The sequence below is a fragment of the Benincasa hispida genome, chromosome 1 (assembly GCF_009727055.1).
Source record: "Benincasa hispida cultivar B227 chromosome 1, ASM972705v1, whole genome shotgun sequence".
NCBI lineage: Eukaryota > Viridiplantae > Streptophyta > Magnoliopsida > Cucurbitales > Cucurbitaceae > Benincasa > Benincasa hispida.
The window spans coordinates 62646152-62666171 of record NC_052349.1 but is presented as its reverse complement, the minus strand read 5'-3'; the positions used below and the strand labels follow the sequence as shown (position 1 = coordinate 62666171).

Here is a 20020-nt window from a genome sequence, read left to right as displayed (position 1 = left end):
CATTAGACCCAAAGTATTAACAGATATGACATAATGTAAAAGGAATTACAAATATGGTCAAATTTAAATAGTATATCGGTGATAGACCATATTATTAGGAGTCTATCAATGATAGACTCTGTAAGAGTCTATTGACCATAGAAGTCTATTGTTGATAGACTCAAATCTATCGCTGGCTATATTTGCAATTTTCTTAAATGATGTTATATACTTGATTATTATTCCATAAATATTACCAATTGTTATTACTCAAAAAAAAAAAAAAAAATCTCATGAAGTAAATCCAACGAATATATTCTCTAAAATAAATATCCCATAAGAAAAATTAATAAAAATAAATAATTGGTCCACAAATTGAATTAATCACTAAAATAAATACCATTTATATATGCAAAAGAAATCATCTAAAATAAATGCCTCCACATTTTGCTTTATTTTTAGTATTCTGATACATTTCAACAAAACACAAAATGCTAAAAAGTTGAAGTATTGATCAATATATGGATATTTGCTTTTATCAAGCCCATAATTAATTCCCAATTATATTCTATTGATATTTTCCTTTCTTAATTTTCCATTATGTATTTTAATTAATAATTAAAAATCAATATTCCATTTCACTCCCAGTGTTCTCTATATTTAAAAAATGATATGTCCATTCATTTTTCACCAACCTTCAAATTTTGATTGGATCTTCTACTCTCTTGTTTGTCATCATTTTACTCTTCAAATTCTTCATTTTGCCATAGAAATGAAGCTTCTCTTTGCTTTAGTTTTCATATTTTCTATTGATATTCTAACCTTATGGATTGTATCGGCTTCATCCAACTTCAATGTTCTTGATTATGGAGCAATTGGAAATGGCAAAGTAGACGATTCAGATGTGAGTAATATAAGTTACCTTGTGAATTTTATTTTATTTTTTTTTAAAAAAAACTTCTGATTGTTTCTTTGATATACAATCTTATAATAACTTATTTTCTTTATATTTTTCTTTGTGACAAGGCTTTTTTGAAAGCTTGGAATGATGTATGTGGAGCAACAGAAGATAGTCCAACATTACATGCACCTGATGGAAAAACTTACCTCTTGAACCCTCTCAAATTCCAGGGTCCTTGCAAGTCTAACCAAGTCAATTTTGATGTAGTTTATCTTACTCCATTTCTCATAGAAAACACCCTATATTTATAATACATTATTTAATAAAATTTGTATTTTTAATGTCTTAACTTCAACCCACAATTTGTTATTATATGATTGGATTGAACATTTTGAAAATTTTACTGATAATTGCATGTTTTATTTATATAATATAGCTTAGAGGAACTCTAATGGCTCCAAGCAAGGATGAATGGCCAAGTGATGGTGCAGATAAATGGGTTCAATTTTTTGACATAGAAGGTTTGAATCTCAAAGGAGCTGGAAATTTGATGGCCAAGGCTCTTTATGGTGGAAAGATTGTGATCATAAACATTGTAAACGACCAACGGTGTGTTTTAAGTTCCTTTTGAAAATTAGGGTTTGATGGATTGATTCATAATGCCAATAATAATTATAATATGTATGATCTTATAGGCATTGTTTTTCCACAATTGCAATGAACTTCAAGTGAAAGAAATGAAGCATATCAATAGTGGCAAGAATCACATCTCCATAAATGACTGCAATGATGTTATTTTCTCAAACATTCAGATTCTTGCTCCCGAAGAAAGTCCTAACACCGATGGAATTGATATTTCCAGATCAAAAAATGTTCTTATCCAGGATTCTTTTATAGCAACAGGTAAAATATTAGTAGTATTATTATTTTTTGTAGTTGATATAGTTTAATTCATGATTATACATTTTTTTTTTCAATTTTTTCTTATTAAATTCATGTAAAAATGTAGGTGATGATTGTATTGCCATTAATGAAGGATCTTCCGATATCAATATAATTGGTATCACTTGTGGCCCTGGCCATGGCATAAGGTAAAAATCATAATTATTTTTCTTTTAACTCTTTACAAAATCCATATTACATTTGATATAATATTCTTTTTCCATTTTTCCATTTCATTAAAGTTTTGTTAATTTTCAATTTTTCTTCTCAAACAAATTGATTAATCATTATAATTTCTACTTTCCCTAAGAATGTTGTGTTTATTTGAATGATGTAGCATTGGGAGCCTAGGAAAAGATGGTGCATATAATGTAGTTGAAAATGTTCATGTAAGCAACTGCCTCTTACAAGGCACTCAAAATGGAGTTAGAATCAAGACTTGGCAGGTGATTGTATTTTTTAATTTATTTTTATGCAATGAAATATAAATTATATAAATAATTATAAATAATTTTCTAGAGTTTAATTACAGGGTGGATATGGATATGCAAGAAATATCACATTCGAGAAAATAACACTCAAGAATGCAAAAAATCCCATCATTATTGATCAATATTACACATCTTATGCATATTCGAGGAAAATAAAGGTACATATACAAAAAAAAAAAAAAAAAAAAAAGGAAAACTTTTCTTTGTTCTTATTACATTTTGTCCATATATGTTTATAATATTGAATTTTTTTCTAGGGAATGGACATAAAAGTGAGTGATGTGACATATCGTGAAGTTAATGGAACATCAGCAAATGAAGATGCAATTACTTTGAACTGCTCTCGAGCTCGTTGCACAAATATTATATTGGACAATGTCAACATAAGAATGACAACTCTTAGAAAAGAACCCAAAGCTTTTTGTCAAAATGTTGATGGAAAATTTTTATCTACTGTCCCAATTGTGTCTTGCTTATCAAAATCTTATTAAATTTTTTTAGATGCATTTTGATATATGATTGAGTTGTAATATTCAAGAAAGGATTATTTAGTGTTCCTTTGATTATTTAGTGTTCCTTCTCCTAATTATAAGTCTATTGAGCAACATTTTAACTTAAAAGTTCAAGTCTCAAAATCTCCACTCTCATTTGTTGAACTCGAAAAACAACGTTAGAATTTGACGAACTTTCTCATCTATCGGTAACATGTGATTTAATTTGAAAATATTTAGAAATATAAAAACTCTATATAAAATAATTACATAATTTTCATTAATATTTAGATATTTACAACAATTTAGGCTCACTTTTGGTAACCATTTGTTTTTTTTTAATTTTTAATTTTTGAAAATTAAGTCTATAAACACCCATTTCACTTTTAATTTTCTTGTATTGTAATCTATTTTTTACATATGTTTTCATAAGTAAAATCAAAATTTGAAAACTAAAGAAAGTAATTTTTAAAAGTTGTTTTTTATTTAGAATTTGGCTAAAATTTCAAACTCTTATACTTAAGAACTATGCAAGTAATTGTAAGAAAATGAAAAAAAATAGGTTTAATTTTCAAAAATCAAAAGCAAAAAACAGAATACTTACTAAACGGGCTTTAATAATTTCACATTAATGTCAATGCATATCCTATTTTATGTTTAACCCTCAAATAAGAAATGAATTTTTGGATTTCCATTAAAATCTTGCTATTTTGGGCTAGGATTTCCATGTAGAGGAAGACATATTACTGAATGAAACATATCTTTTCTTATGTTGACATGATCCAAAAGTCTACCACTACTACTTTTATTATTTTAAAACCCTTCATTTTAGTTGATTTTGTACTATAATATTCCATTTTTTATTTTAAATTTTGCATAAATAAAAACAATATTAAAAAGTTTAAAACTATTTTTTTAAAAAAAAAAATTTAGATAACTGGAGTTCGGATAATAGATACCTTTTTATTCTAGTTACCTTAATTTGCACTCTACTCTTTAAATGCCTACTAATTATAATAATAAATAAATAACTTAAAACATCGTGGCAAAAACAACTCCAAAAATGTCAAAAAAAAAACTCCATAATTCTTTTTAAATAAAAAATGGGAGCTAAAATTATTATTTAGATTAATATTTTTACAAACAATGACAAGAGAACACATCAAATAAGAAAATAGATATATATTTATATCTGAAGTAATGGCTTCATGGTATTAGCATGACCTCCGTCTTAATATGTCGGAGATTCAATCCCATACCCTACAATTGTTGTACTAAAAAAAGGTATATTTGGTATAAGATTCTAAAAAAAATAAATCAAAATTTGAAAAGTTATAATTTAACTCAATCTCGACCGCGATGGTCCGAGAAAAACTAGTTGTGAAAAAGTGGAACTTAAAAAAGGTTATTAGTGTATATAATGATACGAGATTAACTAAATTATTTAATTTGAATATCACTAATCCTTTAGTCAGTGAGAGGGTGGGGATCCATTGTTCAAGTCCCGAAATCAACATTTTAGATGTAGTCGATTCTTCGCGAGTTGTTCTCTAATCCTTTAATGCACAATTTGTTTATTGTCCAATCATAAACTAAATCCTTCTCAGGTAGCGAGAGGATGGGGATCTATTGTTTAAGATCCAAAATGACGAAGCACTCTCACCCATGAAAATCAAAGGACGAGCTCTCATAGACAGGAGTTAACTCAGATTAAAGATCGAGTCGCATATGATCATCCTGTGAAATATTAATCTCTTAAATTAACGGATTTATAAAGAGAGATTAAATATTTTTTGATCCAATCTTATAACTTATTAGTGATAAGTTTGTCGCTAATAAACTTTTGTCAGTGATAGAAGTATTTCAGTTATAACTTATTAATGAAAAGCTTTTATCACTGATAGACTTCAATATGTGATGTAAGCATCTCTAATGATATGCTTCTATTAGTAATACTTGTATTATTATTTTTCTTTTAGAAACAAACTTGTTCGATAATCATTCATGTTTATTCTTTCTAAATTTTAATAAACGTTTCTAAAAAAATGCTAAATATGATAAGTTAATAAAATAGTTTCGTTCGGTTTGGTTTGTAGTTATACTTAACGTTCTATTTTAATAATTAAATTTAAAATTGATTTATTGGTGTCGGGGGACTTGTGAAAATAATGTTAATGATGATTAGACACTCCTAAAATCTTGGGTTCAAACTCCAGCTTGTCAAAAAAAAAAAACTAATTAATTTTTAATTAAATAGTAATGGTAAGGAATGAAAAAAATAAATAAACAATGAAATATAATTGACAAATTGAACAAGAAAAATTAAAATAATAAAACTATTTCACTTAATATTTAAAAATTGTGACAACAACAAATACCGCTTTTTATAGCATTTAACTAAAGCATTTTTAAAAAACGGCTATGGAAAAAGAGAAGAAAAAACTGGAGAAAAAATTAGAGGAAAAACTTTAAAATTTACTCCCTTTGCGTGCTTAAATTTTAGGAAATTTATAAGGGATAGGTATAATTGTTTTTAATATTATATTTGTAGTACTTTTTAAAACTATTTGTGTATATAGTAGATTTTGACCGTTCTATTCTTTTTCCATCTTTACCATTATTTCAATTTCATGTTTGCGCTGGTGCAGGATTTTCGTTTTCTTCTTTCTTTTTTATATTTCCTCTTTGACATTCATTCTTTTTTTTTTTTTTTTTTTTTTAAAGAAAACATTCATTATTTTCTTCATTTATTTTTTTTCTCTTCATTTCTGAAATCTCGATTTTGTGTGATTTCATCCAAGTCATTTTAATCTAGACTTACAAAGAAGTTCATTGACATAATGTATTTGATACATTATAGTTTAATTGGAGGAATAAATATTTAAATATAATTCAAATATATTTTCTATGAATGAGGTTCATAGTTGTTAAATTTCATATAAATATGATTTATATCAAATGCCATAAAATAGAGAAAAAAAATTATATTTTATATTGTATATGATGCAATATTAAAACTATAGGTATAAATATAATATGATAAGTTGGTTACCATATTTATTTATATTATTAATTATTTGGATAATTAAACCCTTTTTCTCTCTAGCCACCATAGTGGATGGTTAAACAGCTTTTTATAGCTAATGAAATAAATAAAATATGGTTTTTATTTTTTTCATATCCACGACACACGGAAAAAGTGAATCTACACGATAAATTGGGAGCCTATACGATAGAGCTTGTACTCTACACGATTGAAGAATTTTCTATTCGATAATGTGTTCTTCCTCAATCGTCTTCCTCTTCTAATCTCACAAACTCTCTCCTAACCAAAATAGTCAGAGCCCACCACTCTTGGGTTTACACCCTGAGAATACCGAAGTCACCAAGTGGTAGTATCCTTCACTTTTGGTTCGAGTATTCTTGTTGTTGTTCGAGGAGTTCGTGTTTTTGACAGTTCGAGGGATTTACGTGAAGAAGAGTTCTTTAAAGGTATAATCCTTGAACCCTTTTGTTGATCAAAAGTATGTTGTAATTTTAGTTAAGATGCATAATCTGAATGTTTGACTGTAAATGTTTGTTTTCAATCTCAATAGAATTTGTAGATCCGCTTCCGCTCATGGATGTTGTAAATCAAGTTCGTTCAATTGGTATCAGAGTCAGGTTGTAGTTCTGATTCCAAATTCCATTTATGTATGGAAATCGTTTATAGTTTGGTGGGTTTTATTTTCTACATTGCGTTTAATCGTTAAATGTATGTGGATGGTTGTTGATGGATGTTTATGGGATAGTTGTCTCTGTTTTGGCTTTCTGTTTAAGTTACAAAAGTTAATTTGTAAGGGCCCCTACGTTTTTGGGCATTAATTCTTATAATTGAGTCTGTATTCGTTATTGTTTTTGAGTCGTTCATGAAGCTTCAGACGTGAAGGTTGCAGTGTGTTTCGTTGAGGAAGAAGAAACCGTTTTCGCATCGTTTAGCTGTAGCTAAATGATCGTTTAGATTTGGCTATGCATTCGTGTAGATTTTTCTATACGATCGTGTAGCATCTGCTAAATGATTGCATAGTTAAATGCTACGCGATTGTGTAAAGTTGTTACACGATCATGTTGCATTAGCTACATGATCGCGTAGGTGCTCGAGGAGTAAACGCTTGTGCGGTATTTGATACTCGATANGTGTAAAGTTGTTACACGATCATGTTGCATTAGCTACATGATCGCGTAGGTGCTCGAGGAGTAAACGCTTGTGCGGTATTTGATACTCGATACAATGCATGCGTGCTAAACGATTATGTAGACTATCATGCTCATCACATAGTCAGTAGCTACACATAATATACAATATTTGGTGCACACTACTCAATCGTGTAAACTATCATGCTCATCGCATAGTCTTTAGCTACACGATCGTATGGTATACGCTACTCCAACCACGCATCACGATCGTGTAGACTTTCATGCTCATCGCATAGTCCAAAGCTACGTGATCGTTGTTACACGATCGTTTCTACTCGACGCTCATTGCTCGACGGTCAGGAGATTTGCTACACGATCAAGCTGCAAGGCTTTAAGGCGAGCGGTTCAAGACTCAGTTCACTTGTTCCAAACCGGTGGACTCCAACTTTTGTAATAGAGTAGTCTTTTCTTTTCCGATTTTGAGATTAACTATCTTGGTCCATAAACTTTTTTAAATATGCATGTGATGTATGTTTATTTTATATGCCATAATGTATGTCATGTAGTTTTAAAACCCACGAGAGGTTATGCAATTTATTTCATGCATCGTTTTATATTATAAGCGTTATAATGTATTAGTATGCATGATTAAATTACTTAAACCATGCTCATGCACCATATAATATAAGAGTTATAATATATGCATGCATTATAGCATATCCATGCATCATTTATATTATAAATGTTATAATATAATGTTGAATGTTTATATGGAATGGATGTTATAGCTTAATTCATTCGTGTAGATTTTTCTATACGATCGTGTAGCATCTGCTAAATGATCGTATAGTTAATTGCTACGCGATTGTGTAAAGTTCTTACAGATCATGTTGCATTAACTACATGATCGCATAGGTGCTCGAGGAGTAAACGATTGTGCGGTATTTGATACTCGACACAAGGCATGCGTTCTAAACGATTATGTAAACTATCATGCTCATCACATAGTCAGTAGCTACATGATCGCATAGTATACGATACTCGATGCACACTACTCGATCGTGTAGACTATCATGCTCATTGCATAGTCTTTAGCTACACGATCGTATGGTATGCACTACTCCAAGCACGTTGCACAATCGTGTAGACTTTCATGCTCATCGCATAGTCCAAAGCTACGTGATTGTTGTTACACGATCGTTTCTACTCGATGCTCATTGCTCGACGGTCAGAAGATTTGCTACATGATCAAGCTGCAAGGCTTTAAGGCGAACGGTTCAAGACTCAGTTCACTTGTTCCAAACCGGTGGACTCCGACTTTTGTAATAGAATAGTCTTTTCTTTTCCGATTTTGAGATTAACTGTCTCTGTCCATAATCTTTTTTAAATATGTATGTGTGACTGCAAAGACTCTAAATGTGAATAGAATAAGAGATCACTTATTTTTTAATGGTATAGATCAAAGTTATCAGACATGGAATTTTCACGGTGAATCATTACCAATTAAGAGAAACAATGAAAATGTGTCTACTAGTGAAAGAGACAAAATTGATGAGGATGATGTTGATGTTGATAACACAATTGGAATGTTTGAGGCTACATACAATAACTATTTTAGTGAAAAATTCAATAATTTTGAAGAATTATTAGATGATGCGAAGAAATCATTGTAACTAAATTGTAAAACTTTTTTCAAAATATCTACATTGGTAAAGTTATATAATTTGAAAGCTAAATTTGGATGGAGTGATAAGAGTTTTACTGAGTAGTTGAAATTAATTCATGACATATTACCTAGTCCTAATGAGATTCCAACTTCTACTTATAAAACAAAATAGATGTTGGGTACTCTTGGAATGAAGTACAAGAAGATTCATGCATGTAGCAATGATTGTTGCTTGTTTAGAAAAGAACTCTCTAATGCAAATGTATGCCCCATTTATGGTACGTCAAGATGGAAGCTTCAAAAAAATTTAAAGGAAAGGGCTAAGTATATCCCAACAAAAGTTATGTGGTATTTCTCCCCAATTCCAAGATTTGAAAGAATGTTTGGAAGTAAAGAAACAACAAGTTTATTGACGTGGCATGCTAAAAAAAAAAAAAAGAAACAAACGGTTTATTAAAACATCCCAAAGATGCCCTAACGTGGAAAAAAATAGACAATTTGTGGCCATAGTTTGGGTCAGAACCTATAAGTCTTCGTCTTGCTCTTTCGACAGATGGGGTAAATCCACATGGAGATCTTAGTAGTAGATATAGTTGTTGGCCAGTGATGTTGTTGACGTACAATCTACCTCCATGATTGCAAATTTCATTAAAGGTCTTTAATGTCGGTTGTCAACCGACATTAAAACCCTTTAATATCAGTTTAAAACCGACATAAAACCCGAAATTCTTCTAGTGAAAAGACCTATTTATCTAAATTATTTTGTAAAATCAAATCTAAATTTTCTTTATAAATAGTTGAGTTAAATTTTTAGTTTCTATTAGGTATTTTCTCACTCTTTTTTTTTTTTGTTTCGGGTTTTTTTTTTATGTCTAGAAATAGCTAGATATCACAACTCCATTTTCTTTATTTGTTTAAGGTATGTTATCTTTTCAAATTTTTTATTTTTTTTTCCTTATCATTTAATGTGAATTGTGTTTTTTCAAACCTTTATGTTGGGATTGAAATTTAGATTGAATAGTCTTTTTTAAAAAATAAAATAAAATAATTTTTTGAAAAAAATAGTTCTAAAATATATTAGAAATAGGTTTTTACTTCTGATAAAAGTGATTAGATTTTATTTTAAAGCTTTCTTATTATAAATGCAAATATTATTAGTTTGTTTGTTCTTGTACTATCAAAGATTTAAATTAAGAGAGCTATAAAAAAAATTAATTGAGAGATCAAAAATTCAATTCATAAACTTTAAAAAAATAATTTTAGAATAACATATTAATTCAATATTGTTTTGAATAATATGATTTTTAAAATATATATATATATACTTGAAAATTGGTTATCAAGTATAAGACTCTTATTTCAACTTATATATTTGCATTTCATTTTCAATATTATGAAACACGTGCAACGTATATAGTTTCAATTAATATTTTTTTATTTTTCCTTTAGCCTCTTTTAGTTGGTTCACATGAATATTTTAGGTAATTTCACATTAAATCTCAAGATAAATTGGTAGGGTTTTTTTCTTTATGAAAAAAAACTCATTTTAATGTGAATAGTATTAAATATTTTGTAAAAATAAAATAAAATTTACATAAATGGTATCCTAGATTTATTTTTTTTTTAAAACAAAATTAGTTTCAATTTTAATTTTCTCCACGAAATTAGTTTCAATAGAAAAATATTTTGGTTTATATTTAAGGTTTAGAATTTAGAGGCTAACCAAATCCACCAATAAAATTTTTTTAAAATAATATGGAAAACTTATAAGTAAAGTTAAAAATAAACAAATATATAATTATCAAACTATACCATAAATGTTGTAATTTATTTTATTATATTCTTTAAATTATTACCTCTCAAAATTAACTAATTTGAAAAAAAATTTCTTTGTAGGTGTTCTCCAAACTAAAGAATAAATGTTGTTATTTATTTTATTATATTCTTTAAATTCATTACCTCTCAAAATTCACTAATTTGAATAAAAATCTCATATTTATAGGAGGTGTCCAAAAATTCAAAGAAAACAAATTAATTTCTATTGCAAAACTAGGTAAAAAAAAGTGATTAATATTCTTAAAATAATAATAATAAAATAAAATATATTTATTATTAAAAATATCTGAATGGTTTTCTTACATGATTTTTTTTCTTTTATTGGAAGAGGTATTGTAATTAAAGTATGGGGTGGGGGAATCGAATCTCAAACTACGAGATTGATAGTATGAACATTATGTCAATTGAGCTACGCTCTTGTTACATGGAATTGATATTTAGGTTCAAATCTCTACTATCTCTTCTAAATTTTGATTATAATAAAATAATAACATAATTTAGATATTTATTTATTATATTATTAAATATCTATTTGAATGATTTTTTCATAGTGAAATGAAAGAAAGTTTTCTCTTTTTAAATATTACGTCATAGCTAACTAAAATTTGGAATCCTAGTTAAGCGGATTTAGAATGCATTTTTAAATGTTTAATTTAAAAAATAAGTCATTTTAAAAAACATTAGAGGGTTTCACAATCACTCAAAATAATTTTCGAAGAGTGTTTTCAACAATTTTTTTCAAAAATGTTTTAATAAAAATGAGTTTTTTTAAAAAACCACCTTCTTATCAAGTCAATCCAAACCGATCCTAAAATTTATAATTGAAATCACTTCGAAAAACTTAATGAAATAAATATTTTAAAAACCAATTATATTTTTCAAATTGATAATACACGTGCATCGCTCATAGTAATAAACCTGTACTATCTAAAAGAGGTTATGGTGGATGAACTTTTGATTTCCCCTTTTGCCCTTTTTAAACGATGGTCATATGGCTATCTTAGTTAATTTGACATTTAAATCATTAAATAAACTTTTTTTCTTGTTTTTGAGGTAAAAGAAAAAAAAAATTAAAAATCATATTTTTATCACTAACTAATATCTACTTGACAAGGAAAAAAATTTAAGGAAAAAAATCACAGATTAATTAATGAGAATGTAAAATGATACACTTACAAAAGTTTAAGGTTTAAATGAATACAATTATAGCTCAATTATAGCTCAGGGTTTTAATTGATATAACTTATAAAGTTTATGAATATAAATTTATATATTTTTTTTTTGTTATTATTATTATTATTATTTCTTTACCCATGTTGGATGCTGGGGAGAAATAATTTTATTTAAAAAATTTAAGTTGATTTTTAATGGAATGTGAAAATAGTTATGAATTATTAACGCATATAGTTGATTCTCACTAATAAAAGTTTAAGGTTTTATTCGACTTTTAATTAATTGATTCTCTTCCTTATGAATAGTTAAAGTTTTATTTAGTACAATTATTAGTTTAATTAAGATTTGTAATGAACTACACCTGCAAATTAAAGTTCGGGATATAAATGGATTTTTTTCCTAAAAAGTTGAGTTGTATTAAATGCATTGTCAATTTTATTTAGAACAAAATAACTTATTTATATAATAATAAATTGTTTTTCGATACATTTTCTGACAATATGTAGGTGGAAAATCAAGCCTCTGACGTCGAGGTTATTAATACATACTTGATGCCAGTTGAATTATATTTTTTTTTTTACCTTTTCGATACATTTTGATCATTATCAGTTCTTAAATTCTTTTGATAGCATTTAACATAATGTTAAGTTACAAGTTTAGTTTTTGAACTTTTAAATTTGGATTGATTTAGTTCTTAAACTTTATAAATTACTGAATTAATATCTAAACTTTTAATATGATTTTAAAATGTCTAATAAATCTTTTGAACATTTTAACTTTTTAGTATCTCTATTGTTCTCCCCCTCAAAAAAGATGATATTTCAAGAAGAAAAATTACCATGTTAATCATAGGAAAGTAAAAGACAAAATATTAAAAATTAAAAATTCAAGGGAAACTTTGTCTTGAAAATGAACTCCCATAGCACCATTTTTCTAGAAAATTATGCACTAAAAAGTAGAGAATTAAAATAATAAGAAGAAAAAAATTATTAGTTAAAAATCACTTTTACTCCTTAAATTTAGGTAAAAGTAACCGTTTAGTACCTAAATTTTAGATTGTAATGATTTAATCTCTCAACTTTCAATTTTATCACAATTTAGTTTAAAACATTACTATGTAACAATTTAGTCATTGTACCTTGAAATTTGTAAAAATTTAATCATTGTATTTTGAAATTTGTAAAAAATTAGTCCATATTTTAAAAATTAGTGTTAAGATTTAATGAGATTTTTTGCATAAATAAACCAATACACTAATTAAAGACTCAATGTTTTTATTAAAAAAAAGTATGCAACGTAAAATAATAAAAAAAATTGACATCTAATTTTGATAAATTTGTTTACGTTGGGGATTAAATTATTGTAAATTTAAAAATACAAAGACTAAATTGTTGCATACTAAAGTTTAGTGACTAAATTGTTATAAAATTAAAAGTATAGGGATTAAATCATTACGAACCAAAGTGTAGGGACTATTTGTTATTTTTATAAAAGCTTAGGGATGAAAAGCGATTCGAACCTCAGACTTCGAGGTCGATAGTACAAATACTATGCTAGTTGAGCTGTGCTGTTGTCGAATCTCAGATTTTTAACTCTTTTTAAAAACACTTTTTCGGACCAATAAATATAAATGTAGAGGTTGAAAACTGAAAATTTAATTTAACCTAAGTTAAAACTAAAAATTCCACGTGTCTTGCATGTGTTATAATTGTATTAAGTAAATGACAAATATTTTTTATTCGTTTGAGGCCAATTCAAACAAACGCAGGACAAAAGAAATCAACTTTATAATTCCAAGTTAGAAAAGACATAAAATTGTGATTAAACAAGACACAATTTAAATTAGAATAAAACTAATATAATTGAAGGAACGAAAGAGAGAAAAAGGGGAGTATATAATTCCAAAAGTATACAATTAACTAATATATGCTTTCCCATCCCCTCAAACCTAAGAATCTTGAACTATGAACCATTGATTTAATATGATTTGAAATGGAACAAAGGTTTAATTGGTCATGGTCAAATGAATAAATTAAACTCAAGAGCCTAACTAATATAAAAATCAGAGAATAATCTTTCTAAGAATCAAGATTTATAATTTCTTTTTCCAAAAAAAAAAATATATATAATTACTAGGTTAAAGTTACAAGTTAGATGGCCAAGTTTTTATAAGTTTGTGCCAAGAAGAAGGTTAAAAGGAGTTTTTTTTAAGAGGTCCCTAACATATTCAAAATTATTGTCAAAATTAATTGATCTATTATAAATAAGGGAAGAATATCTTTTTGGTCTTTAGATTTTAGGTTAATTTCCCTTTAGTCCATAGGTTACAAAAAGTTTTCTTGAGTTTTTAGTTTGGTTTCAATCTAGTCCACAGGTTTTTAAATGCCATAGCTTTGCTATTGAAATTTGAATTTTGTTTCAATTTTGTCCTTAGATTTGAGGACTCACACTTTTTAACCTCAACTTTTCACTAAACATCCATTTTTCGTCTTTAGTATTAATGTATATTAATTAATTTAAAAGAATTAAAAGAAGTATAATTAATTAAGTTTTATTATTTTTCATCATTATTAAAAATATTTTAAAATTTTCATTTCATAATTATTTTAAATTAATTAATAGACATTAGTGCCAAAAATTGAAAGTGGGTATTTAATGAAAATCAAGATTAGGAATGTAAATCCTTAAACATGAGGACCGAATTGTTACAAAACTCAAATCTCAAGAGTAAAATTGTAACATTTTGATATAAAAAGCCAAACCGATATCAAATTCAAAACTTAAGGACTAAAAGTGTAATATTTTGAAAATTAGAGATCAAATGAAAACTAAACTGAAAACCTATGAGCAAAAAAGCTATTTTTCCCTAGAATTGGCACTACATTTTATATATAATTGAATCCTAAACTACGTTCAATCACTTGTCTACATGAATTTTAAAAAAAAAATGTTAGAATAAGTCACTGAGGTATTAGATAAGAATAAAAAAGTTAGAGATTTATTAGATACAAAATTAAATTTATTAAACACTTTTTAAAGTTCATTGACGGCCTATTGAAACAAAATCAAAAGTTTAGGAACTCTATTAAACACGTTTTAAAATTCAAAAACAAAATAGATACAAACATAAAAATATTAGAGACCAAACTTGTAATTTAACTCATATGTGTTAAATGCACTTGAGAACATTCTATATTTTAATCCAATGAAAAAAGAAATAGGCATAAACTTTATATTGAGGGATTGAATTATAATCACTCAATTGGTGAATGAAGTTGCCCAAAGAATTAGGACATGTCTTATTAGTCTTGTCTAATTAATGTCTTGCAATAGCTTTGCTTTATTACAACGTTTGTGGTTTATGTCGGGTAGGATTCAACTACAAAATTGCCCATCACATTCATTATTATTTTATTTATTTATTGGCTTACTTTAATGATTAGTGGACTATTAATGTGTATAAAACCAAGTACTTCTGCATTGTACATGTGTGTATTTTTTTTTTTTTTTTTATAATTATTTTCATTGTATTATAAAGGGAAAAGGAATTTGAAACATACATAGTATCAGTTTGTCAAATAAATTGTATTTGTCGCATTTTTAAAGAATCATGAACCTAGCTATAATTATATGATATTATTTGTTTTGAGTTTAAGTTGAAATTGTTGTAAGAATATTATATATTTACTTTAACGTAGTGGGAGTTTTGGTTAGCTTTCTAACTTAGTTTTATTTTTAATATATAGTTCATTTGTATTGCATTTAATAGATAAGAAGATTCCATTTATTCCATTTATAATCTTTAATTACTAAACATAAACTCCAATTATAGAAAGTGAAGAGAAAAGCTACTACTAACTTATAAGTCGCCTATTTTTATCCTCTCAAATATAGGTCCACAACTCGTAAGGGTTAAATTCAAAAAACAAAAAAAAAAACAAAGACAAAAAAAAGTAATATATATATATATATAAGTAATATATATATTGAAATAATAAGTAATATTATTTTAAGACTGAGTTTTAGATGGCTTTTAGAAGGCCAATAAAAAAAAAATTAAAATGCCATACTTTGATGAAGTTTTGAATGTACTTAAAATGCCATACTTTAAAATTTATGAAGATAGAAAATTTAATTAATAATAAAAATAAAAATAATAACCTATACAATATATAAAAGGATCTATGAAGGGAAAATCTTTCATTTTTTGCCCCTATTTTTAATATTAAATGTATTTTTTGCCCTTTTATAGATGGGATGCTACTATTTGAATGTAAATGTCTTTTAAACTATTGTCTTCGTTGATAAAAGTGTCTTTTAAGTTCAATAGGTACAATTGATGATGGGACGTGCTTATTTGAATAGAGGGAATTCACATTGAATTGGTGCATCAAATTCATATATGGGTACGATCTGTATATATATATAAAAATAAAGTATGTCAATACATACATGATTCTATAAAATGAAAAAAAAATTGTAAAAGTTATGAAAATTTGAAGTATCATAAAATTTGAAAAAAATTACCCAGATTATCTGTGTAAAAAGTTAAAAAAGCAACTAAATCAATTGGAGTGACCGATTCATTGATGCATTTTTACATGTTGTTTTTCTTAATTATTTGGGTTCATTTTAGTCTATTTATTTGTTACTTAAGAATTATGTAACCATTTATTTTACTACTTTTAAAAGTTATGATAATAAAATTTAAGTATTATTTATTTATTATATATATAGAATTTTACATGAACTTTAAATTAAAACTTACATTTTCCATCCTATCAAGAATGCTTATAGACGAAGTTTTTTCCTTAAAAAGAATTTATTTTAATTTTAAAGCCGTCTCAAACTCATATCAATTAGAGTGTTCCTTATTTATATATCTACGCTTTTCTTTTTCAATTTGAATAATATGCCAAAATTAACATAATTCGATTAGTATAGTGTTTGTGTCATCGTGAGATTTCTCCACCCACTCATTCTAATATAATACCTTTAAAAAAAAAAAAAAAAGAATAATATAATAAACATATTTGCATTTCCGGAACAAATGTACGAGAGAATGATAATGTATCACCATCAGTTAGGCAACTCAATTTAGAAATTCTCAAACAAGAAAATGAGAATTATTTCAAAATATGTCAGTCTTAGATATCTAAACTCATTTGTATCGAACTTAATCTTTACCATAGCTATATAAATCTAGGAGCTATGAAGAGTAATCTTTTAATAATTTCAAATTTGTCCATTATTACAACTACTTGAGTTGAAGTGATTAAAAGTGAAGTAGTCGTGTATTGATCTTTTGTGTATTTTATGTCGTTTAGACCATAAAGATGAATTATTATAATCTAATGGTAGAGATATATTTGAACGGATTATTCAAACTCATACATTAGTTACCTATCCCCAAACACAGGTGTTATAGGTCATTTTTGGACCAAAAATCACAAGCTCAAGAAGACGGGATGAGTATAAGAAATAGGCCGATGGGTCGAGGAAGGAAGAAAGGAGAGACGCTGGGCCAAAAGAGTCCAACTTGTCCGCTTCGACTTTGGAGGTCGAGGCCAAGGAAAGTTAGGCTAAATGGCCCAACCTGTCCACCTTGGCCTCCTCGATCGAGACCGAGGCGAGGTGGATCATTCAGCCCAACTTGTCAACCTCGACCTCAGAGGTCGAGGCCAAGGCGGGTTGGGCAAATAATCGAATCTGCCCACTTGGCCAAGGATGAGACAAGTTGGCCTATTTGGCTCAATTTACCGCCTCTCAAAGGCCATGGTTCAACTTTTCTTAGCCGGCCCAAATCGACTTTTCCTTAATCTCTTTCACTTTTTCTACTCCTCTTTGAGATTAGAAATCCAAAGCCACCATACTATAAATAGGGGTTGATAGTCACACACAAAGGTAAGTTCTTCTCCCCTGTCTCTAGCTTACTCTCACCCTTTGTTAAATACTGACTTAAGCATCGGAGGTTCTGTGCCAGGCACCACACCAATATTTTTTTTGTGAATCTTCCTGTCCAGATTTTGTCTAGATTTTGTCTTCAACAACAAGTTTTAGAAACCTTTGCTTTCAAACATAGGACTTAGTGATGTACAGGTTTCAGTATTCTATTAAATAAGCCCATAGACATTTGATTCTCAACCTATGTGTCATGCGCCCCCCGTATGTTTGAATTTTAATTCTTATAAAAAGATACTTAAAAGTAAATTTGTCTTTATTTTAAAATCTATTTTTAAGACTTGTGATTAGATTCTATCATATGAGTACGTAGTATTTTCATAGTAATTGTTTTTTAGTTCAATAACAAATATGTGGGGTAGAGATTAAATTTGAACTACTAATCTAATAGTAGAAGAAACGCATTTTATGCCAATTTAACTATGGTAGCTCTTATTCATTGTAATTATAGGTTAAAAAACTTCATTTATTTGCTGAAAAACAAAATCATATGCAGAAAAGATAGATTAAGGCATGCACTTGTGCATCAACCTCTCACCATTTACACACATTTGCTCTAATTTTCAGGTTCATTTAATTTTCTCAATCTTTCATACATTATATTCAAAAAGTTAAGAGAGAATAGAAGAATAGATAAGAACTTCTGTCAAAAAATATATTAATACCAAAATAATAAGTTAACAAAACTACATACCAACAAATATATATCGACTTAATTAGTTTACATGTACACATCAAGGTATTATATAAAAATAAAATAAAACCTCTTATAAATGTAAATTGTTACATTATTATTTAAAATCTCTTACACTACGGTGCATAAATTGCAAGACCTCACTTTTTTTTTCTTTTTCTTTTGAACTGTACATTACATGGTTATATGAGGAGAGAAAGATCATAATACACACTCAAAAGCGTAAACGATATATCTACTTATCTATATATCTATAACGATAAAAAAGAAAGAAGTAATATTAAAAGGTTGGAGTGAGTTTGTCATTCGGGTTCGGAGGAGCGGATTTGATAATGGATCTTATCGATGTAAGCTTTGGCTTTTCTATCAATGCCAGGCTCAGCCACCCAGTGTCGACCTTTGTCACCATCGCTCGGCCACACCTTTCGTGTATCTTCCATCATCATCATATCATCCCGCCTCTTTCCGCCATCTCGAGACTTGAACAAGCCAAAGATCGAGAACCAGCACGAGGGCGACTTCGGACGCTTTTGTCTCTTGTTGTTGGCTGATGAGGCCATGGCTAGCTAGGGCAACAACAAAGAGAGAAGTCAGTTTATGAGTGTTGGAAGATATGAAGGGGGGTTATTATTTGGTTGTTTGAGGGGGAATGGGAAGTGAATGAGGGATATTTATATAGCTAGAAGAAACAAAAAAATAAAAAGAGGGGTGTAAATTAGGGGTTTTGTATAAAGGAAGCTGAAAGAATATAAAGGGGTTGTTCTATGAAGACCTAGCTAAAGTTAAAATTAAAATTATGAAGACCTAAGCTAGGAATTGACATTAATGTTCCTTTTGAAGAAGAAAAAAGCATATTTGTTGGTTCTCCTTCACTTTAGCAGCAAGTTTCACTGCTCACTTCTAATTTTTTTGCCTTTTTGCTTTTTCTACATCTTGCTTTTCTTATACGACAATAATGCATCCAGCTCGATTCGATTCATACTTCAAAATTGTTTTTTTTAAGGACATACTCTCCCGATCACTTATGAGCTCCAAAATTTGCATCAAACAAAGTGAGTTATCAATGTTAATTAGTTCGAAAGAAAATGATTTTATCGGGTTTTACCCTATAGTTTTGGCTAGGTTAATTAAAATTTTGGTTTTCTATATAGGTTTTAAGGTTTGAATTTAGTCCTTGCTTTTATAAACTTTAACTTTAATCTTTATGCAAGTTGTTATTGTGTTTTTTTTTAAAAAAAAAATTATATAATTCATTTGACTGTGTTAGAGGGTTGTGATTGAATTAATTAAAAAGAAAGTATGATTTCAACTAAAAGAACAGTTTAATCAATTTATGAGATTCGACCAAACAATAAGATTAAATGTACAAAAATCGAACAAAACACACTACGAGAATCAAATTGAAACACAAACCTTAAATTATATTACAGGGACTGGACAGTTTTTGGGGGGTATTTCTCTGCAGTTACAATTGTTTCAAAATTTTGGTCTTCTAATTTGGATCTTCCAATTTGAATGTAGACACCTGTGGAATCTTTTCAGACAATTCAGCTTTTGTAAAATAGTGTTTTAAGAATATAGTTTTCAATATACTTTAAAAAGTGTGTAAACTCTCTGAGTGATTCATATGAAACTATGGGGGGATCTATGTTGGTCTTCACTATTTTTTTCTTAATTGGTATGCTAAATAGCAATCTTTGAGATTTTTAG

At 27.9% G+C, this 20020-nt stretch overlaps 1 pseudogene; it reads left to right on the top strand.

Moving 5' to 3' along the window:
• The first annotated feature begins 751 nt into the window (after nt 1–751).
• On the top strand, nt 752–2804 carry LOC120078468 (annotated as a pseudogene).
• Nucleotides 2805–20020: the final 17216 nt, after the last annotated feature.